Source organism: Dasypus novemcinctus, chromosome 4, assembly GCF_030445035.2.
Source record: "Dasypus novemcinctus isolate mDasNov1 chromosome 4, mDasNov1.1.hap2, whole genome shotgun sequence".
In the NCBI taxonomy this organism is placed as follows: Eukaryota; Metazoa; Chordata; class Mammalia; order Cingulata; family Dasypodidae; genus Dasypus; species Dasypus novemcinctus.
Window position 1 is genome coordinate 156,104,793 of NC_080676.1, and position 26,282 is coordinate 156,131,074.

The window sequence follows — 26,282 nt, forward strand, 5'->3', positions numbered from 1 at the left end:
AATTAGGTTCAAGAAATTTAGCAAATGTCTCCAGATAAGCCAAAAATTTAGTCTTAAAGACCAGTAAACATTTGGAATTCCCTTCCCCACAGGTTCTCCTGCTCAACAACCACATGGTGTGTTACTATCACTTGATTGTTTGCTTGTTTTCCAAGCATATTGTGAAATGAGGCCAAAACAGCTCTCCTTGAATGGTCTCAGTGAGTTCCCAGTTTTGCAGGATATCATTTAGAAATATAATACTACAAATAAAAATAAAAGCTAAACCCTACAGTCAGAACTTTTCAGGAGTCTACTTTCAGTCTCAGCTACTTTCCAGCTCAGTGACCTGAATTCTAGATTCTAGTTACTCAACCTCTTCTCACCTCAAAATGCTGGCAAAGATTCCTGCCCTACCCACTTCACAGGACTGAAGTGAAAAAATGGGAAATGCAAGGAAGTGTAAAGTGTTCCTTTGTGCGGTCTCATTACTGCTAACACGGACTTGTCCATTCCGCAATAATTACCTGGAGACTTACAGTTTATGTTCAGGTCACTAGGAAAGTAGCCCATAAGCCACTTCCTACATAACCTCCCAAAGAGCTTCCTACATAGCCTGACCACACGTGTGCTATAGCTTATTTATAAATGGATTTTCATTCATGATATTTAACACCCACTGTTACAGAGAGATAATATTTATGCAGCTGTTTTGAAGTTTAAAAAAAATCTGTCAAAGCAATTTTTTTATTTTATTTTTTAAATGATCATACAGAAAAATTGACTTTTCCTCCCTTTAGAGGACAGTTCTATGAAGTTTAACACATGTAACCACCAGCACAATCAGAATATAGAAGTGTGCAGTCACCCTAAAAAACTCCCAAGTCCTATTCCTTTAGAGTCATACCCTTTACTGCCCAACTCTACAATCACTGATTGCATATCCAGATCTATTTTGATCTTTTCCCAGAAAACATCATAGAAAGGGAATTATACAGCATGCAGTCTTTTGCAATGGCTGTTGTGTGTAGCAATCATGTGTTCCTTTTTACTGCTTAATAGTATTCTATGGTATGGATGACCACAGTTTATGCATTCACTTGTTGAAGGACAGCTGGTTTGTTTCCAAATTTTGGCAATTATAAACATCTGTGAATAGGTTGTTGTACAAACAAGTTTCCTTTTCTCTAGCATAAATACCCAAGTATGGGATTGTTGGGTTATTGTATTAGTCAGCCATAGAGGTGCTGGTGCAAAGTACCAGAAATTTGTTGGCTTTTATAAAGAGTATTTATTTGGGGTAAAAATTTTCAGTTACAAGGCCCTAAAGAGTGCAGCTCAAGGTTGCTTTCTCACCAGAGTCAGTTGCCACGTGTTGAAGCAAAATGGCTGCTAATCTCTGTGAGGATTCAGCCTTCCCCTCTGGGCCTCTCCTCTCTCAGCTTCATGCTGGCACAGGGCTTGTCTCTCAGGGCTTCCTCTCTCCTAGCATAGGTCTCGTTTCTTTCCAGGACTTCTATATCCGTCTTAGCTGTTCTGGTCTCTTCCCAAGTTCAGCTGTAAACTATCAGGCAAATAGCTCATCTCTCCCCAGGGCCCAGTGTCAAAACTGACAGGGCTCTCTCTCTTTCCATTGTCTTCGTTAGCGAGTGTCTTTATATAGCCCACCAAGGGGGCAGGAACTCAACATGAGTTACGCCCTACTGACATGGTCCAATCAAAGCCCTAATCTTCACAGGTAATTTAATCAAGGGCTCCTCAACAGAATCCAATATAATCAAAGGGTATCATACCCAGAAGAATAAATTAGTTGACACACATAAACTTTCTGTTTTTGGTATTCCCAAAAATAATCTCAAACTGTCACAGTCATTCCAATCACTCTTTTACAAATAGTGACTTATATGTGTCCAGAAACGTTTTTTCAGGAAAAGCTCTTAAAGGACTTGTACGATGATTAATCAAAGCTCACAAACTAATACGATTTACTCCTCTGAAAATTTGAGTTTTTTAACATTTTTTATGGTATTTGATATCCTTTTGTGGCATATTGAGTATGTGCCATAAATGTTAATGAAAACTACTATTTTTGCAGTTTTAAAATAAATTTCAGTATTTCTATCAAGGTTTATTCCTATTGGCTGAGAAACACTCATTTGATATTTAAAAAGAAGAAAACTTAATAAGTTGAGTAGAAAGAGACCTCAGTGTGAGATTTTGAGTTAACACAGACTTATTCTAGCCACTATGCTAACCTGTATAAAGAATCAGTATCACCCCTACTCACTGAGCGTTTCTAGATAATTCTAAGAGCAGCTCAGATGCCTATATTTAGCATTGTTCAGCAGTCCTAAAGGAAGCAGCCATCATTGGAGTTCCAGAACTGGCACCTCTCACCCGGAGTCTCTTGAGTCCCAGAATAATCTATATTCCCTGGGTTGAAGATGATGGCATCATGTCAGCGTACTTAAAATTCAATTTCACTATTCCTAATCTATGCTCCATTATGCAGGCCTTTGAAATTGTGTCCGAAGAAGGTAAGCTTTATATTGATTCCCATTCTCCCACATAGCAACTGGTGTGTAGCAACCCATAGTATAATATGAGGGGGAGAAAATATTGATTCTAGGAAACTTAATATTATTAAAAGACAGTTGTATTAAATCTCTTTCCTGGACTTAGCTAAGGGCTTTTTTTTTTTCTTTTCCATTTTCAGAAAATCAATGAAGCTAATACCCTTGTTAGTTTTAGAGTTTCTACTACAGCAGTCTCATGTCATCATAGAACCTACAGAAGGTTCATAGGCGCAGCATTTGAGGCCTTGACTGATGATAATAAGATCGCTCCTTTTAGTTGTTCCACCACTCAGAGAGGGGAGAGCTGTCTTTAAATTACATTTTACACTTACCTGTTTTCTTCAGTGTGTAAAAGTCTCAAGATAATCTTTAGCCTTCATTATAAAATGCCTAAGCATTTACGATAAAGTTCATTACTCAAATATAATTTTCAAAGTTTGAGAAAAGTCTTAAGAAATGAAATCAACCAGAGCCAGCGTGGGGAGGGATTTTTTTATTTATTTGTTTTTTATTTTTGTTTCTTTTTAATGCAGGAAACCTGCTAACTGAAAATCCCAGAATCCCCTGTTTAAAATTCTAAGTCATATTTTCATTCCTGAAAACCATCTGAACTGGAGCTCTCATTTTTTAAGGAGCAGCTGCTTCTGATTTGTGACAAGATTAAAGCATTTTGAAATCATTCTCCAGATATCCCAGTTCTGATAGAATGTCTGCTATGTCATTATCAGATATAACAAGACTGCAACATGGCTCCAGAGTCAATGACCCAAAGACTGGAATCTTCTTCTAATTATATAATATAAAACTTCTTGTAATTCTGATGCCATGAATTTGGAATTTGTGATTAATATGGGTTAGACTTTGTTAAGCAAGCATTTTCTTCATTGATACTGCAAACAGTACTTTAAAAAGATTGCAAGAATAATGCTTAAAATATGTGAAAAACAAACTGTTTTCAAACCTCCTCAAAGACTTTGGAAGCCACAACTAGCATGCAAATATTTGAGGTGCTTTTAATAGTTAGTTTATGTCTCCTGCTCTGACCTCTCTTGAGAGCAGTATTCTCTGCTTCTTAGTGGCCAAGTCCACCTGGATGGTCCAGACACCAGGAATTAGCATGCCCCAAACTGGATTTGCTCTTTGTACTCCTGCTTACCATCCCTCCTCCTGTTTCCCCACCTTCATGAAAGGATTCCCCATCTCTGGGGTCAACTGAAAGGGAAATCTGCAAAGCAACCAAGGCCATTCATTGACACTGTTTAGGAAACATCTGTATAACTGGCCTCCTTTCCTCTAGAGTCCAGCCTGTCACTGCCTCCTTCTCACTCCCTGGACCAGGGCAAGGGCCTCCTGAAAGGCTTTCTGCCTCCTGGGATCTCTTCCCCCACCTGCTACCAGAGAGACCCTCCTGAACCAAACAAAGCATGTCAGGTCAAATCAGATTGAAAACTGCTCTGGGCTTCAGATGGCCTGTCAGGTAAAATTCTATGTCATCAGCATTGTGTACTTCAAGGCTCTGGACCAAGGGATGTGGCAGGAGAGCTGATCAGGTCCCAGAGCAGAAATAGCCCTTGTCATATTTGGGATATTTTGCTGAAACAGGGATTTTAATGGGTGATAACTAAAGAATATTAGGTCATAGAGGTGAAACGGTCCAAACAAGAGGGGACTTGAAAACCAACCTGAGACTTTGTGACTTTACCAGGAGCCACTGAATGTTCATAAGCAGAAGATATAGATACCAATTACGAATAAAAGTCCTTCCAGAAACACCATCTTCCAATTGGCTACACACATACCTAGCTGGTTGATGTTAATAGACTCCTACTTATTTTTACTAGTGACTAGTCTCTTTGTCAATCACTAGGGGAGAAGGAGGGCTTATTGACAAGTAATTAGGTGTTGTCACTTAAATGCACTTCTAGTTTTTTAAATAGCCCTTCATATAACTTTAAAAACATCTACACCATTCCACAGAATTATACCATGTTAGTATGAGTATATAAATTTAATGTGTTGGTCTTTTCTCCAGAGGCTAAGAAACTAGACACACAGTACATTGTCAGATAAAGTACAGAGGCAATAATGAGGGGACATGAACCAAAGACAACAAAAAATATGATAAGAATTGTACTAATGAGGACTGCAAACATTTAACCAGAAATTCTATCGCAATTACCAGATATGGTGGATTTGTTCAAATTAATGATTGAGATGGGTCAGTACTCAAAGATGGAGCTGTCTTATTTCCTGACCACCGTGGCTCAATCCCCACTGCCTACTAGCCATCTCCAAGATTTCCCTTGGGCACCTCAAACCTGCACTGGGCAAAGTTGGATCCACCATTAGCTTCCATGTGTGTTAAAGGATATTGGTGTCCTATTCACCTAAGCTGGACATTTTGGAATCATCTTTGACTCATTTCTCTGTCCCTAAGCCCTTGCCTACATTGGTTCCTCAGCATCTATCTCTTTTATCTCCAAAATGTTTGTCTGAAATCAGCCCACTCAACATTTCCACCATCCTCACCTTATCTCATCAACTTCCTTGGGAAGATTTCTGTTTCCTCCTAAATAGCCTGTCACTAACGATCAAACAGCCAACTGGTGTCTTGTAAATCTGGACACCTGGAAGTCCCTCCCCTGTTCTCCCCCTGAGAAAACCCCTTATCCTCCCAGCTCCAGTTCAAATGCCACCTCACTTGCACCCTCATCATCCTGCACCTCATCCCCAGAGGAAAAATTTCTTCCTCCACACTCCCTGTCCTGTTCTCCTTTTAATTGATACATGGATCCCATTCTATAAAGATTAGAAGTTTAAGCGTTCATCTCCCCTGATAGATTTGTATATTTCTTGAGGTTCAGGATCATATGATATTCTTCTTTGGGGTGCATCTCCTCAAACATAGTATATCCTCTAAAAATACTTGCCACACTCATGTCATGCTCTCTCTTGGGTAAAGTGAAGATACTTTACTCAAAATGTGATCATTCACATTGAAGCTTTCCAAATTTTGGTGGCCGCATATCTTGTCTCACTTAAAGTACCTTCACTATCCTACCTTCGTAATTGCTTCCATGTTGTCTTCCTAAGAGCAGGTCACTTACATCCAAAATTTGATACAAATTTTTACCACTAGCGGGATACCTGCAAGTACAGAGGGAAGAGTAAGTCGGGTCAAAGAGCTATGCAGACTTCAGCACTAAACTCTGTAACCCACACCCCAGCCCAGTCCAGCATGACTTCTGGGGAAAACAGCTGTGCAGAGGGAAACACCTTTTTGCCCCTAATGTAAAGACTAGCGTGTTATAGGACTGAAATCACCTGTGGGCAAAATTAACAGCAGAGCCTCCTCAAGGACTGCTCTGCTTGCCAGCTAAACGGCTTTCTCAAGTGCATGCCTGACTTGAACTAGTCAATTACCCATGTTGAGAAAGCAGGAAATGAATGGCTTTTGGTTTTAAACATCAATAATTTAAATAAAAAAGTCATAAAGAGTCATCCTTCTTCCTGTAGTGTAAATGAATGAGGGTCTAAATGTATGATAAAGACACTTTAATTGCCAGCAAATTAACTCCCAGTGAAGATGAAGAGGGAACTCTGTCTTCTTTAACTCTTATTCTATTTCCTTCAAAAGGGATTTTATTGTCACACATTCGGAGTGGGAGTATATACTCAGTACATACAGTGTTTCTGCAGTGGCATGTGACCACAGCAGTTATGTGGGAGAGCTTCGTTCAGCAGCATCACTTATACCCACTTGGGGCTGATCAGATTATGTGTTCTGCAATTTAAGTGCTCATCCAGTGAAAACTCAGTCCAGAATCTTCTCCCATCCAGATATATTCTTTGGGACATCATTCTTTGAGAACAAGAGTGTGCATGTTTTGTGTCGACACCAGCAATGTGATGTTGTGTTTATACTATTCTGTCAGAGATACCCCATAGGAATAAATTCCTAAGACTCAAACCAAAGTAGGACTTCCACTAAATTGTAGCCACTTTCCCACTTTTCATCCCTCCACCATTTCTCTCTCTGGTTAAAGAGTCCCTTTTGCCCTAAGTTTTTCCCTGGTTCTTTTAGTCAAAAAGTAAATTTAATGATGATTTACAATTAAATACAATTCATGAGCCTGCTCAGAACCTAACAATGGAGAAGAAAAGAATCAAAAGGACATTCTTAGGATGTATGAAAAATTGGATATAGCTTTATACAAATATTAAATTTCTTGAACTTGATAACTGTACTTTTGGTTACATAAGTAAACATCCTTTTCCATAGGAAATGAACATGTATTCAAGAACCATGATGTATACAGCCTACTCTCAAACACTCAGAAAATAGATAATAGATATAAACAGATGATGATAGATATAATAGATAGATAGATAGATAGATAAGATGAGAGAAGAGGCATAGAGAGAGAGAATAAAATGACAAATATGGCAAAATTTTAAAATTGTGGATTTGTGTATCTGGGTACATGAATTCTGTGCACAGTTTTCGTATTATTTTTGCAATCGACCTGTAAGTTTGAAATTATTTTTTAAAAATGTTCAAAGAAAAAAGTTAATTTATCAGATGACCTCATTCAAACTATGATTTCTCCCATTTAGTAGATCATTTAAAAGGAAATCTTTTAGTAGATCATTTAAAAGGACATGCATGAAGGTCTTCTGATAAGGTTTGAAATGTAGAGGCAACAGGGGAGAGATTTGCTTTTAAGGAGCTTTCTCAGGTCACCTAAATCATAGGAACTAACCTCCTTTTCCTGAGGCTGAACCTGTCTCAGCTCTCCAGCCCTTGCTGTGACCCTTTTGGGAAGACAAAGTTAGCACAAGAAACCAAGAGGAGTTGGCCTTAATCTACCATTGGCATTCACCCATCCTCTACAGAGAGAAAGAAATAATAAGCAACTAAGCCTGTCTGGAATCATCATCACCATCATCATCATCATTCCACACTGACCTTTTAGTTTCTGTGTCCTAAAATTAGATTTTGTGTTGTATTTTTTTTTTCAGCTTTTATTTGGGATTTGCTTTTAGGTCATATCGATTTCCTGCTGCTGTGGCAGCAGAACCAAGCCAAAGCAAATACCTTGAGGTTGCACACAGTTCACTTTATGCTTTCAGCCTAAGAGAGAGAGGGAAGTTGCCAAGGAAGCAATGTTGGTTGCTGGTTGCAGATGACACTTAACGCTTCCTCTCTTTCTCCCATGACCCCAGCAAACCTGAGACTCCTACATCAGGGTCTAACCCAGAGAAAGCCCTGGGAGTTGACATTCTAGACTATAGAGTATAGACAGCTGAAGCTTGAAGACCTGCTCACCTGATTCCATCTGTATTTCTGACATGAACACCAGCCTTTCTCAGAAAAAGAAATCAACATTATGAAAACAAAGAACAAAGAAGAGAACAGGATGAAAATGAGTTATTAGTAGGTGCAGATTTGCTGTGCTGCTTTTTTTTTTAATTAGAAAAGTTCTGAATTTATAGAAAAATCACAGAGTTTCCAAATAGCACCTGTATTAGTCAGTCAAAGGGGTGCTGATGCAAAATACCAGAAATTGGTTGGTTTTTATAAAGGGTATTTATTTGGGGCAGGAGCTTACAGATATCAGGCTATAAAGCATAAGTTACTTCCCTCACCAAAGTCTATTTGGAGCAAGATGGCTGCCAACATCTGCGAGGGTTCAGGCTTCCTGGGTTCCTAGGTTCTTGAGGCTTGCTTTTTTCTGGGTTCAAGGTTCCTTTCTTCCTGGGGCTTGCTTCTCTTTCCTCTGTGTGCTAACTTCCTGGGCTCCAGCTTAAGTCTTCAACATCAAACTCCAACATCAAAACACCAACATCAGAAACCCTCAACTATGTTCTTTGCCATGCCTTTTTTCTATGAGTCCCCACACACCAAGGGAGGGGAGGGGGACTCAATGCCCTAATTATAACTCAATTGTGCCCAGGTACAGATCAGATTACAAGCATAATCCAATATCTATTTTTGGAATTCATAACCATATCAAACTGCTACACCACCCTATTATTAACACCAAGTATTGGTGTTGTACATTTGTTTCCACTGATGAAAGCACGTTTCTATAATTGTACTATTAACTCTAGTCCAGGTTTTAGGATTCACTGTGTTGTGCAGTTCCATGGATTTTTAAAATTCTAGTAACATATATACAACCTAAAATTTCTCCTTTAACCGCATTCAAATATATAAATCAGTGCTGTTAATTACATTCATAGTGTTGTGCTATATCACCACCATCCATCATCAAAACTTTACCATCATCACAAATAAAAACTGCACATTTTAAGCCTTAACTCCCTATTCCATTCCCTGGTAACCTATATTCTAAATTCTGACTCTATGCGTTTGCTGGTTCTAATATTTCATATCAGTGTGATTAAAAAAAAAAGCTGTTGTTTTGTGTCTGGCCTATTTCCTTTTTTATGCCAGAATAATATTCCATTGTATGTATGTACATTTTGTTTACCCATTCATCAACTGATGAACTCTTAGGGTTGCTTCCGTCTTTTGGCAGTTGTGAATATGCTGCAATGACATCGGTGTGCAAATGTGTTCAAGTCCCTGCTTTCAATTCTTTTGTGTATATACCTAGAAATGGGAATGCTGGCCATATGATAATTTTATATTTAATATTCTGAAGAGATGTTAAATTGTTTTCCACAAAGGCTGAACCATTTTACATTCCCCCCACATCCTCTACAACACTAAAATTTTTCTAGTTTTTTTAATAGTAACCATTCCAGTAGATATGAAATGGTTCATTCTGGTTTTCGTTTGCATTCCCTAATGCCTAATGATGCAGAGCATCTTTTCATTTGCTCTTTTGGCCATTCGTTTATATTTTTTGAGAAATGTCTATTCAAGTCTTTTGCCTGCATTTAAATTAGGTTGTTTGGTTTTTTGTTTTTGAGTTGAAGGATTACTTTATATATTCTGGTTATTAAACTCTTTATCAATATGTGGTTTCCACATATTTTCACCCACTGTACAGGTTGTCATTTTAATTTTATGGTAAACTCCTTTGAGGCACAAAAGTTTTTAATTTTGATGAGGTCCCATTTATCTATTTTTTCTTTCACTACTTGTGCTTTGGGTGTAAAGGCTAATTTCTTATTATTGCACAAGGTCCTGAAGATACTTCCCTACATTTTTTTCTAGCAGTTTTATAACTATGGCCCTTTTATTCAGGACTTTGGTCCATTTTGACTTCATTTTTGTTTATGGTGTGAGGTAAGGATTCTACCTTCATCATTTTGCAAATGGAGATCCAGTTTTCCCAGCACCATTTTTTGAAGGGTCCATTTTTTCCCAATTGAGTTGTTGTTGACCCTTTGTCCAAAATAAATTGTCCATAAATGTGAAGGTTGGTTTCTGAACTCTCAATTAGATTCCATTGGTCTATATGTCTGTCTCTGTGCCAATACCATGCTGCTTTGATAACTGTGGGTTTGTAGTGAGTTTTAAGATGTAGTAAGTTTTAAAATCAAAGGCGACTCCTCCACCTTTGTTCCTTTTTGAGACAGTTTTGGTTATTTGGAGCCTCTTACCTTTCCATATAAATTTTATGACTTGCTTTTCAATTGCAGCAAAGAATTTTGATTAGGATTGTGTAGAATCTGTAAATCAAATTTCAGTTGAATTGACATCCTAACAATATTCAGTCTTCCAATCCATGAAAGCTGAAAGTCTTCCATTTATTTAAGTCTTTGATTTATTTTAGCAATATTTTATATTTTTCTATCCTTTCTAAGCTTAGATTTATTCCTAGATATCTGATTCTTTTAGTTGCTATTGTGAATGGAATTTTTATTTTCTTCTTCCAATTGTTCATTGCTAATGTATAAAAACACTACAGATTTTGGGGTGTTGCTCTTGTATGCTGCCACTTTGCTGAATTAGTTTATCTGCTCTAGGAGATTTGTTGTGGATTTTTCAGAATTTTTTTTGTAAAAAGGATTATGTTTTGCTTCTTCCTTTCCAATTTGAATGCCTTTTAATTCATCTTCTTGCCTAATTGCTCTGGGTAGAACTTCCAGTACAATGTTAAATAACAGTGGTGGCAGTGGGTATCCTTGATATATTACTAATCGTAAATGGGAAAGCTTTCAGTCATTCACCATGGAGTATGCAGATAGCTGTGGGTGTTTCATGAGTGCCCTTTATCATGTTGAGGAAGTTTCTTTCTACTCCTAGTTTTCTAAGTGTTTTTATCAAGTAGCGGTCCTGGATTTTGTCAAATGGTTTTTCTGCATCAATCAAGGTGATCATGTGGGTTTTTTCCCTTCATTCTGTTAGTGGGATGAATTACACTGATTTTCTTATGCTGAACCACCTTTTATACCTGGGACAAATCCAACTGGATCATGGTATATAATTATGATGATGTGCTGCAGGATTTTCTTTACCAGTATTTTGTTGAGAACTTTGACATCTAATTCATAGAAGATATTAGTCTGTAATTTCCTTTTCTTGTGGTGTCTTTATCTGGCTTTAGTATAAGGGTGAGGTTAACCTTGTAGAATGAATTAGGGAGTGTTGCCTACCCTTCCATTTTTTGGAAGAATTTGAGCAGGATTGGTGTTAATTCTTGGAATTCTTGTTAAAATTCCCCTGTGATACCACCTGGTCCTGGGCTTTTCTTTATAGGAAGAGTTTTGATTATGGATTCAATCTCTTCACTAGATATTGGTTTCTTGAGATCTTTATTCATCTAGGTTATCTAATTTATTGTCATACAGTTGCTCATAGTATCCTCTTACAGTGTTTTTTCTTATTTCAGTGGGGTCAGTAGTACTGTTCACTTTTCATTTTTGAGTTTAGTTATGTGTGTCCTCTCTTTTTTTCTACGTGAGTCTGGCTAAAAGTTTGTCAATAGGTCTCCGATTCGAAAACTTTATTATTTTTTTAATGTAAATATTTAGAACTATAAATTTCCCTCTCAGCATTGCCTTTGCTGCATCCATATGTTTTGGTATGCTATGTTTTCATTTTCATTCACCTCAAGATATTTCCTAATTTCCCTTGTGATTTCCACTTTAACCCATTGGTTGTTTAAGAGTAGGTTTTTTAGCTTCCACATGTTTGTGAATTATCTATTTCTCTCTCTCTTATTGACTTCTAGCTTCATTATATTATGATCAGAGGAGATACACTGAATGATTTCAATATTTTTTAATTTATTGAAACTTCATTTTTGACCTAAGTTATAGTCTGCTCTGGGGAATGACCCATGTGCACTCGAGAAGAATGTATATTTTGTTGTTGTTGAGTTCTATATGTGTCTGTTAGGTCTAGTTGGTTTAGTATATCATTTAACTCTTGTATTTTCTTATTGATCTTCTCTCTAGATGTTCTATCCACTATTGAAAGTGAAGTATTAATGTCTACAGTTAATGTAGAACCATCAATATCTCCCTTCAAAGCTTTCAGCATTTGCTTCATATATTTTGGGACTATCCTGTTAAGTGCATATATTTTTATAATTGTTACATCCATGTTTTTGTGCATTGTATATCCACAGCCACGGGGTTTACAGTACATTTTACATGCATGTATTTTAGCACCTGTAAGGAGTAAGAAGTGGAATTACATACCAAAAATATAGTAAATACTACTGGCATTTAAAATTACCAAAATAGTTACCTTTACTAGAGACCTTTATTTCTTTATGCCATATTGAACCATTGTCTAGTGTCCTTCCTTTCAGTCTGAAGAAATCTCTTTAGAATTACTTGTAGGGTAGGCCTAGTGGTAATGAACTCCCTGAGCTTTTGAAAGTGTTGCCAGCTAGAAAATTCTTAGTTGGCAATTCTTTTCTTTTAGCACTTTTAGTATTTCAACCCACTGCCTTCTTGCCTCCAGGCTTTCTGATGAAAAATTGGTACTTAATCTAATTTGGAGTCCCTTATAAATAATACCTTGCTTTTCTCTTAGAGCTTTCATAATTCTCTCCTTATGCTTTACATTCAACAACTTGATCAGTACATGATAAGGTATGTTTTTCTTCAAATTTATCCTATTTGGTGCTCTCTCAACTTCTTGGATATGCATATTCACATTTTTTGATAAGTTTGAGAAGTTTTCTGTCACTATTTCTTTGAATATCCCTTCTTCCCCTTTCACTCTTTCTTCTCTTTCTAGGGTTCCCATAGTGCCTATATTCATATGCTTGATGGTGTCATAGAGGGCTCTTAGGCTATTTTCACTTTTTGTAATACTTTTTTCTTTCCATTTCTTAGCCTAACTCATGTCAATTGTCTTGTCTTCGAGTTTGCTCATTCTTTCTTTTGTCAGCCCCAGTCTGCTGTTGAAATCCTCCTAGGAATATTTCCTTTCAGTTACTGTGGTCTTCAACTCCAGTAGTTCTGTTTGGCTCCTTTTAACATTTCAGTATCTTTATTGTTCATTCATAGTTTTCCTGACATCCTTTAGTTCTTTCTCTGTATTTTCCTTAATCTACCTGAGCATATTGAAGGTCAATTTTTTAAATGCAGTAGATGTTTTCTGGATTTTTATTCTCTTCCTTTGGATAGGCCTTCATTTCCTGTTTCTTTGTTTTTCTTGTAATCTGTTGCACACTGTACATTTGAATATTTTTAAATGTTAACTGTGAGATTTATTCCTCGAGATGTCTGTTTCTTGAGGTTTAGTCAGCTGGTAATATGACAGAGATTTTCTTGAGTGTCAGAAGCTTACAAAACCAAGCAAACCTAAGTGCAAACAAAACAAAACAAAACAAAAAAGAAATAACAACAACAACAAAAAACCTCCTTTATCATCTTTGCAAATTGGTTGTGCATTGCCCCGGGGATTTTCTTTCAGAATTCAGCCTTTCTTTCAGAAAGGTCAGCCCAAGGAGACTACAAAGTGCAGGGTCCTCCATGTCTTTTCTGGGTCAAAGTCTTGTCCTGGGCTTGTGCTTGCTAGTGACCTTAGGCCTTAGGAATTCCCCTGTTAAAGTAATTTGAATGCTCCCTTACTTTCCAGGAAACAGACCTCTCTCTTTTGGATCTTCCACTGCAAGACTTAAAGCTGGTAATCCTTTGCACCAGGCCATCTGCCTCTATTGTTTCTTACACTTCTTTCCTATCTCAAGTTGCTTTTGCCTGGAGGGCAAATTCCAGGAAGGGGCAATACCAGAAAGGAGTTCCCAAGTTAGTCTTTCCTAGCTGGAACAAGTCCAGGGACCCACAAAGGGAGCACTAGCTTTCTTCAAACTGCCCTGGAAAATGGATGAGCCAGAGGCCAGAAAGCACAACAGAATCTTCTTCCATAGCTCCTCAAAGCTGTTTTCTTGACTCAGACCCTGCCCAGCAAATGCAACTCTTCATCTGTCCTCTGCAGCTCTGAGAAGCATACCATCTTTAGGTCTCCTCCACTGCTTTTACCCAGAACAGGTTGGAACAATAGCTGCCATCAAAGCCAGGCCCCCAGCAATCCAAAGTCGTTAATCAAAATTTGCCTACCCCTCAGTCTTGGGGAAGTGGATTTTTATGACCCTCTCTGACAAGAGCAAGCTACACCAGGCCAGAGACCAGCCCCCACTGCTTCCTGCTGCTAGAGTTGGAGATGGACACTGGTAATAGCCATGCAGAGAGAGCAATTTGCTGGTGTTCATCTAATTTATCAGCCTCTTCCTCCCACTCTTCCCTGGATGCTGTATAGAGTTCTACTAGATGCTGGAATTTCAAAACAGTTGCTTCAGATACTTCCTGCCTGTTTAATAGTTGTTCTAGTAGAGGGAATTATTTCTGGAGCTTCCTATTCTACCATCTTCCCATAATTCTCCTGTGCTGTGCTGCTTTTTAATCTGAGAGGATGCGCATTCACCTGTTCTTATCTACAAAAAAAATCACCTGAAGGATAGCATATTAGTCAGGATCCAATCAAAAGAAAGAATCACTCTGATTATTTTAACAAGAAAATTTTACTGTAAAGAACTGCTAACTAAAAATTGGGGTTAACTACAAAAAGAGGTTAGAAAATCACCCTAAAGAAGTAGCATGTGAAAAAGGAACAGCCATTTCTTCTAGACTGAGAGACAGTGGACAAGAAAAACAAAGGACCAGGAGAGTTATCCCCCTACTAACACTCCTAAGGCTGACATTCCAGCCTCTTCAAAGAGTGCTTGGTTACCACAGGAACTTCCAACCTATTGGTGGTGAAGAAATTTGCCAAAAGTCAAAGACCAGAGCTGGTCTGTAGAAGTCTTGGAAGTGTTCACTTGTAGGGAAAGAGTGTCCTGAAGATACAGCTGGAGTTCAGACTTATGGGCCACTTAGCAACTACACTGAATATCAATAACCATGGAAGCCCAGAACTCAGAAGGGCAGTATCTCCCAGCTAATATCACCTTGCATTTTCACTCCACCATCCTTCAGTGAGGAAGATATTCTGCCAGCTTGTAAAAGAGAAATGTTTATGGGGCCAGCTCCAGTATCACATATCAGGGCAGAAAATCGTGGTTTTGGAACTGAGAGACAATAAATTGGTACCTGGTACAGATGGGGATTCCAGGACTACCACACTGCCTTCATCCATGGAAAGGATGTGGACAGTGCTTCACCCGACTCAACTCCAGCTAGCAATACTGAAGAATATATCCAGCTGGATCAAGGAACATTTTTAAACTTTCAAAATAAATGATTGATAAATATTTTTAAAATGTCTTGGGTGGAAGAGAAAAACAAAAAGGAGGAATTTCATAAACTTAGGTGTGGCAAAGATTGGCTATATTTTCACCAAACTCACTTTCAACCCAGGTTCAATCCCTAGTACCTCCAAGAAAAAAAAAAAGGAGGCCATCAACAGGGAATGGCCAGTGTCCCAGGGAAGGAGTCTCAGTCCCTGAGTTAGCACTTGGAGGAGAACATCCCAGAGAATTGTCCAGCAGAAACAGCCATGGTGGACTGTGATAAAGAAAGCAATAAACCCTTTGTTCACTGGCTCTCAAAGTGCAGTCCCCAGACAAGCAGCAGCCTCAAATGAAAACTTGTTTCAGGCCCCACTTCAGATTCTCAGGCCCTACCACAGACTTGCTAAATGAGAAATTCTGGGAAAGGCTCAATAATTTGTGTTTTAACAAGTTGATTCTGATGCCCTAAAGTTTGAGAAGCACTGCTAAAGCCACTAAGATATGGGTTTTCTTTGTTATGGCATATAGGTAACCATCCAAAGGGAGTTCCAACATAAAACGATAACCTGTTTCCTCAATAACCACTTAAAACCTGGCTGTCCCCTCACTACAGCTCTTTTTCATGGCTCGCTCCACACACAAATCCCCCACAAATTCTGTGCAGAGGCAGCACTGGCATTGTAGACTTCTTGCTTCTGAACATTCAACTTTACTGCTCATATAACCTAGTTTGGATCTCCACATTTATTCCAAGCTACATCAAGTCGATTAGGTCTTCAGAAGGTTTAGGACTTACTAGTGTTAAGTATCACCTATCACATTTGACTGAGAGCCAGAAAACAAGAACTACATTCGAAATTGGACAAGTCACTCAACCTGCTCACATTAATTGACCTCTCAGAAAAACAGGTAAACCTCAACTCTTTCACAAGTCACCTGGAGAACCTATCTAGAAGAAGGATAAACCAATAGACTGCATTTCCATGTTTAGAGAAATGCCACATAACTAGTTTTCATAGTCATCAAACTTTAAATAACAGAAAGCAAAAAGCAGCTCCTTTTTAATTCCATGCAGCAGCTGTATGCAGGAGACTAAAGAAACAAATTGTCTAAGTTTACTTCTTTTCAACTTTCCAAATGCAAAGGGTTGTTTTTTTTTTTAATTTCCATTGTTGACTTAAATGTAATGTCACCTCTGCCCTGATTTGGGCTGTTTCATTTTCCAAACATAAAGCCCAAATTTTCTAATTTTTTAAATTAAATTTCCCAGAAAAAAAAATCGTTTAAGGGAAATGAGAAGGTCAGAATGAGCATCCGATATCAAAGTGATGTTTTAAATTAGCCACGTGGGTAAACAAGTCCTGCCAGGAATGTGGTGGCTCAAAGGATAGTTGTAGCATTTCACTCTGGCTTTGCGCAAAGCCACATCCTCAGCACTTAGTTCAGAAGTAATTACTATCTAACTGGCACTCGGGTAGAGGGAGAAGAGAAATAACTATATTCATCTTGTGATTAAATGGCAATTAGCAACTAAGTGCCCTGCCATAATGTGGCACTCACCACCTCATTACAGCATCAGCAGCTTCCCTGGCCAAGATCAGTAAGCCATCTGGAGAGCAGAACTCTGTGCATCAGGGCGAGGCCCCTGGGGAGTCCAAAGGCTGACCACGCACCAGCTGACACAGGTCGGATGGAGGCAGAAATTAGTGGTTAAGGACATGGGCTCCAAAGCCAAGCTGCCTCAGTTTCCAACACAACTGCACACTTGGCCAAGTTACTTAGCCTTTTCAAACCTCAGTGTATAATATGCAAATTGGTGAAAATAATTGTTTCCAGTGCATAAGGTGGTCAAGAGGCATAAGTGAGTTAATAGATGGCAAGCATTTAAGAGAGGCCTTCACACCTCATAGTCCCTCCATCAAAGGGGACTAATATTTCACCATGCTTCAGTGGGCTGCACTCCCTTGGGCCGAGCTGGATTAACTCTTCCCTGTTAATGCATCAGTTCAATACTAAAAAATACTAAAAAAAAAAAAAAAGTATTCTATTGCAAAACAAACAAGCAAACAAAAACTTGTCTTATGCCAGCCACCCTTGTAGCCATGAACTCTGGGATGCTTATACCCAAGGGACCACCCTCAGTAGTTCCAAATTGTGAAATGAATAGAAGCAAATTCCAGGAAGCCTTAAAGAGAAGCTGTTTGTTGCCCAAGAAGAACAAGACTATGGCTTGGCGAGAAACTGGGAGTCCAACCTCTCAACGCGCCTGAAGGCAGACGGAAAGGAAAGGCCAAAGGGGAATGTGCGCCATAGGCTCTTGATTATCCACATTTACAGTCCAGGTTTGATTTTCAGGCAGGCCTTTCTTCTTGCCACACAGTTTTTGTGAGTCTGGTTCACAAGTTGTTCCTAAAGTTAGTTTGAAAACATCTCCAGATGATGAGTCTGTTGCAACACCACAGCACTTCTTTCGGGCTCTCCATCTGTGGTCGGTGGAGGCCTGCTTGCTCTCGGCTGCTCTCCCAGCCCTTGCCCTGCTCTGCCGTGTGTCTCAGGACACTGCCTTTCCCAGGCCCCTTGCCAGTGGTTTAGGGCCTCAGAAAGTAGGTTTTTGTTTTCTTTCTCTTCTCCCAACCAGCAGTTCTCAATCTCTTTTCTCTCTCACACAGAGACATAACAAATTATGAGTAGCAAACACATAGGCAATAGTCATGCAAAAGTCCTACCTTTTATTTTTCCTAATCATTATTAAATAATCTTATTAGAATCTAGTGTTTGTATTGCTTGTATTGTTCAAGTGGTTTTAGTTGCAATCAGTACATATTTAAATCAATTATCAACCCATGCCATTTACTGATTGTACATTTAAATAAAACCCTATATGTATATGAGTAGTTTTACACACACACGCACACACATATAACCTTGAAGATATTTCTACAGTAAAAGCTACATAAATCCTTTTTTCTCATGCAATATAGTCCTAAACTTTACCCAAACCTAGTATCTTCTTTTAACTCCTCATTGCTTCTCAGAAGGATAGGTGTATCCCTTTTATCAAAGCCAAAAGCCAATCTTGAAATATTAACCTATAACTGCACTGCCCAATATGGTAGCAACTGTACACACATGGTTACTGAGCACTTGCAGTGTGGCTGGTCTGAATTGTGCTATACATGTGCACTGCATATCCAGTTTCAAAGCCTCAATGTGAAAAAATAGGTGTGCATATGTCATTAATAATTTCATATCGATTACATGTTGAAATTATAATATTTTGGATACAATGGGTTAAAGAAAATATACTATTAAAATTAATGTCATCTGCTTTTTTTCCCAGAAATTTTTAAATTACATTCCATCGTATTTCTCCTGTGCAGCACCGATTCTGGAAGTTAAAGGAGATGAAAAGACACTTCTACCATGTTTTGCTATCTTTCAGGAGAGTCTTGATAAAAAGCAGCAGTATTGACAATTGAGGAGGGAGTGAGCTGGCAGAATTTACAAGAAAGATGGATGTGCTTGAGTTTCAACTTGCTGACACCCAAATCAAGCTTCAGTCTATACAGTAAATAGCAAAAATCCAATTAATTGTGTTGTACACTGGAAGTAGCACCAATGTGCAAACAGCCTGGGGATTCCTTTAAAATTCTATGGAAGGAGAGCTTAAGGCACTTTATTCTTACTGGCTTAAAACTGAAGAAAGTAAAGACTCGGGAGGTTAAGTTTTAAAAGATTGAATTCACCCATTGTTCTCTAGTTTTGTTATCATTCCAACGCATGTCAGAAAAAAAGAAGCACCTGACAAATTAAATATACAGGTAACTTAAAAGTTTTAATATATGCAGAGGAAAGGATCACAGCTATAGTCCAGTTACAAATAAATAATTTCATTCATCATCCTAGCTCCTGGTCTTGACCTGGTGTCTGGGACGCAGTGGGTTGCTGAAGTGAACAAACAACCATTGCAATTAGCAGGAACAGGGATCCAGGCACGTTGTGTGAAACAAGGAAACAAAGATATAGTAGCAGAAATTCAGAAATACAGTTGCAGAAATTACAAAGAACATGTCACGGCTATTAAAAGGATGAAAACTGAATTAAAATTTTTCAGTTTGATGGAAAAAACAAAGATTTGCTGCATCTCCAAGAGCTTCAGGTTGTGGCCGACCTAAGGGATGCAGCTGTCTGTTTTTCTCGGGGCTGGTGTGACACGTACCTGGCTACTTCTTTACTAGGGAGCAGAAGCCATGCCCCTTAAGCTCCTCGGTCTGCTCCTGGTCTTTCCATTATTTTGTCCGAGCATTTTACATTTACAAAGAAATCTATTTAAACTTTGCATTCCTTTCCCTTTGACTGGATCTTGTGGGCACTGGGATGGACCTCAGGGCCTTTGGGGTGGATAAGACCAATAACAGGAATTGCTAATGTGGTTTCTATTGAATGTGATGGATTCATTAGGTAGAATCATTTGATAAATCAAGAGTACTACATTTTTACTCCATTCATCTTTGTCTTTTGGGTTCCGGGGTGATGCTGCTGACAGTCCCACTTTGAGCGAAATGAACGGCCTTGCTTGGAGAAGCTGGCCTAAGGAGAAAATGCTGTGTCTCCATAATTCTCATGGCTGGCTCCAACCCCGCATTGCAGCGCAGGTCCCTTGTGCTGGCAGCCACTCCGATGCATTCATTCTCTCCAGTGAGTTACAGACAAGCCTTGGGACCTTCTTTCCTCTCCCTGAATGTATCAAGCATGAAAAACTCCTGGGGGATAGGGGAGGGGGTATTTATCAGGTAACAAAGTCTACCGAACTCAGGGACCAAATGATTCTGGCAGAATGCACAGCAAGGCTGGGTGACAAGGGGTCTTTGCAAAGTTGATGAAAAGCATAAGGTCCTGCTGAGGGATTTGTGTTTTCTTTGTGAATAGGGCTCCTTCAAGCCCTTTAAAGTAGCCACCTGTATACATTATACATATTTATTCATCACGTCACAACTTCAGTTGGGTCTAGGTTTAAGGAAACTCCCATTTCTGGTAGAATCAGGAAAGGTTGTCTAGTCTACCCCTCTCTTAGTGCTAGAATCCAGGCAGCTCCCACCCCCCCACACACACACACCCACTTCCTGCCAGGGGTAGGTGGGTACCTACCACTAGTGAGTTTACCTTCTCCTTCAACAGCATCCACTTTGGGGGTCACGGTGAACCTCTGGAAAGCAAGAACTGTCTCCTCAGAGACCTTGTGGCCACCCATTCAGGGACTTAATAAGTGCCTGCTGAGTGGACCAGCAGAACCCTCCATGATTAGAACTGTCCTCCTTCTATTGAGCAGAAGCCTACTTCCCTATGACACCTGTGTCTTGGCCTCAGCTCTTTGCTCAAAAGCCTCCACCAAGTGTGCTTTCTGGGAACAAATATGGCTTTCCTGGGCATCAGGCTGGACTTTCCCGACTGGTTTGGCTTCATAAGCTTTCTCACCGTGGCCGGTAGCCACGGTAAGCAGTGAACCTCGGTGTGTTTACAGGTGTAATGGCATCCCTTGTGTGTCCAGCTGGCACACTCTTACTTCTCCAAATCCCAACTCAAAACCTCTAGGAAGCCTTAGCACTGAACCCTGGTTGGTAGTAGTGACAGCAACAGGACTGTTCCACCGCTCTCAGACCCTCCCTCCATCATACCAATTATCTTATATTGTAACTTTTTTGCACATCTGCCTCTCCCACTGAATTAGGAGCTCCAAAGGACAGAAGTCAAGTCTTTTTCCCCTAACATCGCCAGTCTCTGCCATGTAGGAGGTATTCAATCAGTAGCCCCAGGGGAATAAATCTGCCTGTGTGTGTGGTCCTCTGAACCAGGACCTGTGACCTGATATGTATGGTGAGCTGAATGGTTTCCAACATGCAGCTCCCTACAGTAAACACCCAGGTGATCTGGCTTGTGATTTAACTGGCACCTGTTACTTATCTGAGGACCTCACTTTGCTTAACCAGAAATTCTCTCAAGAGCTTAAGAATGACTTGGGCTGCAGACCAGGTCCTGGACAGTCCTGGTGGAATGAACACAGTTCATACTCTGAAAGGATGCAGAATAGTATTTTTTATAATAAACTCTATTTTTAGAGGAGTTTTAGATTTTCAGAAAAATTATACTAAAAGTATAAGGAGTTTCCATACCTGCCCCCCCAAACACACACACAGTTTCTCTATTATTAACATCTTGCATTAGAGTAGTACATTTATTACAATTGATGAGCCAATACTGAAGCTTTGCTTCTAACCAAAGTCTATCATTTACATTATTGTTTAACTTTGTGCTGTTCCATTTTATAGGCTTTGGCATATAATGCCATGTGTCCATCATAATAGTATCCTACAGAACAGTGTCACTGCCTCCTCCCCTCTGAGCCCCTAACAGCTGCTATCTTTATATCAGTTTTACAAATTACTCCGTTAACACAAGATCATTATTACAATAACTGTAGTACCTCAGATTTTCAATGGGTTTCCTTAAGCTATTACAGACTGAGTCTGTAATTTAAAAAATACAATTACTTCAGAGGAAAGAGGATGATCTTTACTTGTCCATGGAGTCAAGCCTCCGCCCAAATCAATGCTGAAAATAAGTTTCTTAAAGAGAAACCTGTAACCAGACTGAGCTGGTAAAAGAAATGAACCAGCGGCACTAAGATCAGAGCACTGTTAGAAAAATCTGGAAGTCTGTCCAAATGAGAAGCCCACAGGGTGCCTCTGTAAGTGCTCACACAAAATATAATCAAACACCCGTGGCTGGTTTCAACCGTGTCCTAAGGTCAGTTTGTTTTATTCTTTTCCCTTCCCAGGGGAAAATTTGCTTTCCATGGACCTTTTAAAGTCATTCAGCTTTGGGCTTTTATTGTTTCATTGTCCCTTTTTATGAATAAAACTTTTCTCTGGTAACAACTGCATCTTCCTAAAAGCTTCTTCTGAGTTCTTATTTTCGAAGAAGCTGGATCCATCTTAATATTTTCCAGCCATAATTGCCTCAGGCCAATTTCTTCTAAAGGAATTAAAAATGCAAATCTAATATTCTAATTGTGTAATAGGATAATCTTGGCAGCTGGATCAATACTATCTCCCACTGTCAATAAGGAGGCCGGGAAGCATGTTTGTCAGAGCGCACCAGTCTCACTTTATCACTGGCCCCGTGGCCCATCCACATCTATACAATGTGACATTTTATTAGTGGCCCTCCGTCAATCAGCTCTAATCTGTGCATCACTCAGATGTATGTAGTCATCTCGGAGGCAGGCTGCATCACCGTTGCCCTGGGCACCAGCCCGCAGAGATTTGAGGCCTTCACTTGTCCAAGGTCTAAGTTAAATGACAAAAAGAGCCTAATGACAACCAGCCATAGGATTTTTTTCTTCCTGGCCAGTGTCCTATGGGATCAGAGGCAAAGGACTTATGAGTCACCCCAAAGAGGAAGATCTCAGTAAAACAGAATGTGGAGAGCACCCAAGTCTGTCAGTGCAGCTATGAATTGCTGCAAATGGCACGGACCTGGAGACAGGAGATGTTGGCTGTGAGGTGTGCCAGGTCGCCTTGGGCATGCCACCTAGCCCCTGTGTGCCTCAGTTTCCTCTTCTATAAAGTAAGGGTGTTGACCTAGGTCGGGCGCTAAAGTCCCTTCCAACTTAAAACTTATTTTACTCCTGGAATAGTAAAGACGACACTCTGAGTGGCACAGATGGAGAATATTGTCTGATTAAGACCGTAAACACTATAGCCGCTTCTGGGTAATTTCCCAATTAATGGTAGAAACATCATAATTAATACTTATCATGAAAATTCTATTTCCATTAAGAAGCATTTTTCCAATAACTCTTGTTTGCACTGTAAATGTTCCCTCTCTAGCTAAATTTATTTTTCAGGTTTCAAATACTATACCATTTGATCCAAAACACTATCATTCAATTTGTCCACCTCAGCGAGCAAAGAGCTCTTTTTGTAAACTATGTCAGCAGTCATAAATGTCATTAAATAGAATTAAGTATTTGGGGTATAAAAAGACTTAGCTTCCTATTAAATCTGTTATGGGAAGTTAATTGTGAGTAAAGAATCAGACCAATGATTTTAGATTTTTTGAGGAATATCTTTCTAAAGTTATGGCAGCCCAAGTTAAAAATCAAAATCTAATTCGTTGGCCTTTTAGAAAAATACTCTGTGCATCTGTGGGTATCTTACTGTAACTGTTAGTAAGTTTTTTTTTTATTATTATTATTATATGGTTCTTTGTAGTTTATTCAACAACAGTTATATGCTAAGCATTGTTTGAAGGGCTTTCAAGGCATTTCTTTATTCGGTTCTCAACATGACCTCAGGGATGGGGTGAGACCAGCTTTATTATCCCCAGAGGAGGAAGCTGAGACTGGAGGACAGTAAGAAATGTCTCCAGGGATTATCAGGAGACATGAAAGTGACAGAAGACTTGAGGATTAATCAAGAAAGCTAGAGAAGAAAACAGAGACCTGAAGAAGTGAGGCAGGCAAGCAATTCAGTTTTCAAAAGGAGTGGGGGGAGGGTTCAGAGATAAGGAGAGAGAGGAGTGGAAGGGATGTTCTGTGAAATACAGACCAGTGAGCTTAATATTGATCCTTGGCAGAACATGAGAACTAATCATTAAGGGTTGATCTGTGAGCTCCGGGACAACAAAACAGTGACTGCCAAGAGCCGCAGGCTCATGTACAAGTCACCCCAATCTAATCTCGTTTCCTCGCCTGATAGGGTCATTAGGCTGGTTGATCAGTGGATCTGGATTTCAGCAAGGTACTTGACAAAGTTGCTCTGGATATTCTTGCAGACAAGATGTAGAAATGGGGATGGGAGTAGAGTACCATTAAGTGAATTTGTAACGGTTGAACAAGAATATCCAAAGTGCTGATTAAGAGGGTGCTATTACAACCTTGGAAGAATAGTCTTGTATTGAAGAGCTCTGTTTTGGGACCTGATCCATTCAGCAAGTTCATCAGTGGCTGGAATAGAGTTGCAGGAGGCATTATGAGAACACTGAATGGCATAAATATGGGAAGGAATGCTAATACATTAAGCAAAGCAATTGAGATACAAAATGCTCTCACTGTGCTGGTCTAAGGGTTCCAGACTATCTGGAAGAAGTGTAGTAGGGATGAATGTGAATTCCTTTAATTGATTCCAAAATCAACAACATGAAAGAGGATACGAGGATCTTGGTTGAGGAGCAGTTCATGGAGAAAAGACCTGGTCCCAAGCACAATATGCACCTATAACACATTGTCACAAATAACAAAGCCTGAGAGATTTGACACTGCGTAGAAGAAGCTCCTGCCTCCTCCAAGAGTAGTTAAAATCCTGCATATATGTTGAGCTGGTAGTTCAAGGTCAGGCACAGTACGTAAGACAAATAACCAATGTGGCTACGACACCTAATGAAGACTGACTAAAGTGACTAAATAGGTGCTATTTAGTCTAGGTCAGGCAAAATGGCAATTTTCTAATATTTAAGGGCAGTTATAGGAAGAATGAGAAAACACCATCTTCACTATTCCATGAAGATTGAAGGAGGTGCAGGAGTTCAGAGAGAGTTTCAGGACAACCCAAACATGTAGAATTGTCACATGAGGGTTTGAGCTCCCAGTCACTAAGAGACTTCATAGGCTGAACCTTCGTGGGAAGCATTCTTTTCTGGAGTGCTAAATTAGTTTGTGTGATTCTACAGACCATTTTTTTCCCTTTGTGAAGATGAGTTGATAATCAAATTGCCAAAAATATCAGCTGCTAATTAAGTGCAAAGTATATATATTAGCTGATTATTATTTCAAGGTACTTTATATACATAGAGAAGATGTGATGCAAAAATAATAGCGACCAAGATTCATTTCTTTCCTTGGTCGTACTTAAAATCTAAAGGCACATAAGTCTATAGTTGAACTTTCATAAAAGGCAAAATGAAATAATGTTATAATGGAGGTACAAAGAAAGAGCTTCAGGATAAAAAGAGGGTAAGGTCGAACTTCAAGTTGGGTTGTAGGCCAATCAAAGACTTCACAGAGAAGATAGCATTTGACCTTAATGTTGGACTTCTGGCCCAGGCCTATGGGCAGCTCAGGCACAGCCCCTAGTTGTGTTCTGGGGTCCCCACCCCTGCATCTTTTTCCATATTCAGCCTCTTGAAACTCCATATAGTCTGTTATTTTCAAGAGATTTTGCTCTCTGCCAACATCCCAGAATTTGAAAGCATGGGTCTTTGCTTCCCAACTATCCTGTCACTCCCAATCCTAGGGATTTGCTCTCCAATTTCCATGTCCCAGCCCTGTCCACTTTCACATCTAGACAGTCTTGGAATATCTATGAAGTGGGACAGAAGATAAGTCATAATAAATATAGGGGGTTAGGGAAAGCAAAGCCTGCTAAGGAAAGAGCCAGAGCAAGTCCCCAGAAGCACAAATAAGTCCAGGGTGCTGGGAGAATGGTAAGTCCTGAAGACTATTAAGGAATATAGAGGTTGCTCAATTTGAAAAGTTGGTGAACTCAGATTGGAGAGAGGTCATAAATACCATGATAAGGTTTTTTGCTTTTATTGTACAGGATTTAAGGTTTGGGCAAGGAAGAGTATCATAAACTTAACATGTTTTGGGAAACATGAATGTTGAGAACTGGATATCAGTTAGAAGTTTCTGCTTTAATCGTGTGATTATGATGGTCAGAAATAAGACGGAATGGAAAGATCAATGTGGGAGAAACTACAGAATTAGAATCCACGGATTTTGGAAGTGGAGAATGAACAACCAGAAGAAGTAATAAATAAACAATTATAATTTTCTTGAACCTTGGAAAGAAGCACAATGTTGTGAGCTAAGTAGGGAACCCAGAAGTAACAAGAGGTTTTGAGAGATATATGATAGCTATCTTTTGGATATGTTGGGTTGGAGATGCTGGCAGGAAACCTGCATACCTGGAACCCAAGGGTGGTCAGGGCTGGAGACTAGCACAGTAAGCAGGAGAAGCTGGTTAAAAGCTGGGGAGAAACTCCGCAGTAGCATATGGCATAG

General features: G+C 39.4%; 1 long non-coding RNA gene across 3 annotated transcripts in view; it reads right to left on the minus strand.

Moving 5' to 3' along the window:
* The window catches only part of LOC131278303 (uncharacterized), a 525,485-nt gene that overhangs the window by 441,652 nt on the left and 57,551 nt on the right, over positions 1 to 26,282 (minus strand). Inside the window, exon 1 of one of the 3 annotated variants that reach the window (XR_009185633.1) lies at positions 5,617 to 5,687. The exons of the other annotated variants lie outside the window; for them this stretch is intronic. This is a non-coding gene — a long non-coding RNA (uncharacterized lncRNA). Of the gene's footprint in view, positions 1 to 5,616; positions 5,688 to 26,282 lie in introns of those variants that run through there. 3 annotated transcript variants of the gene reach the window in all.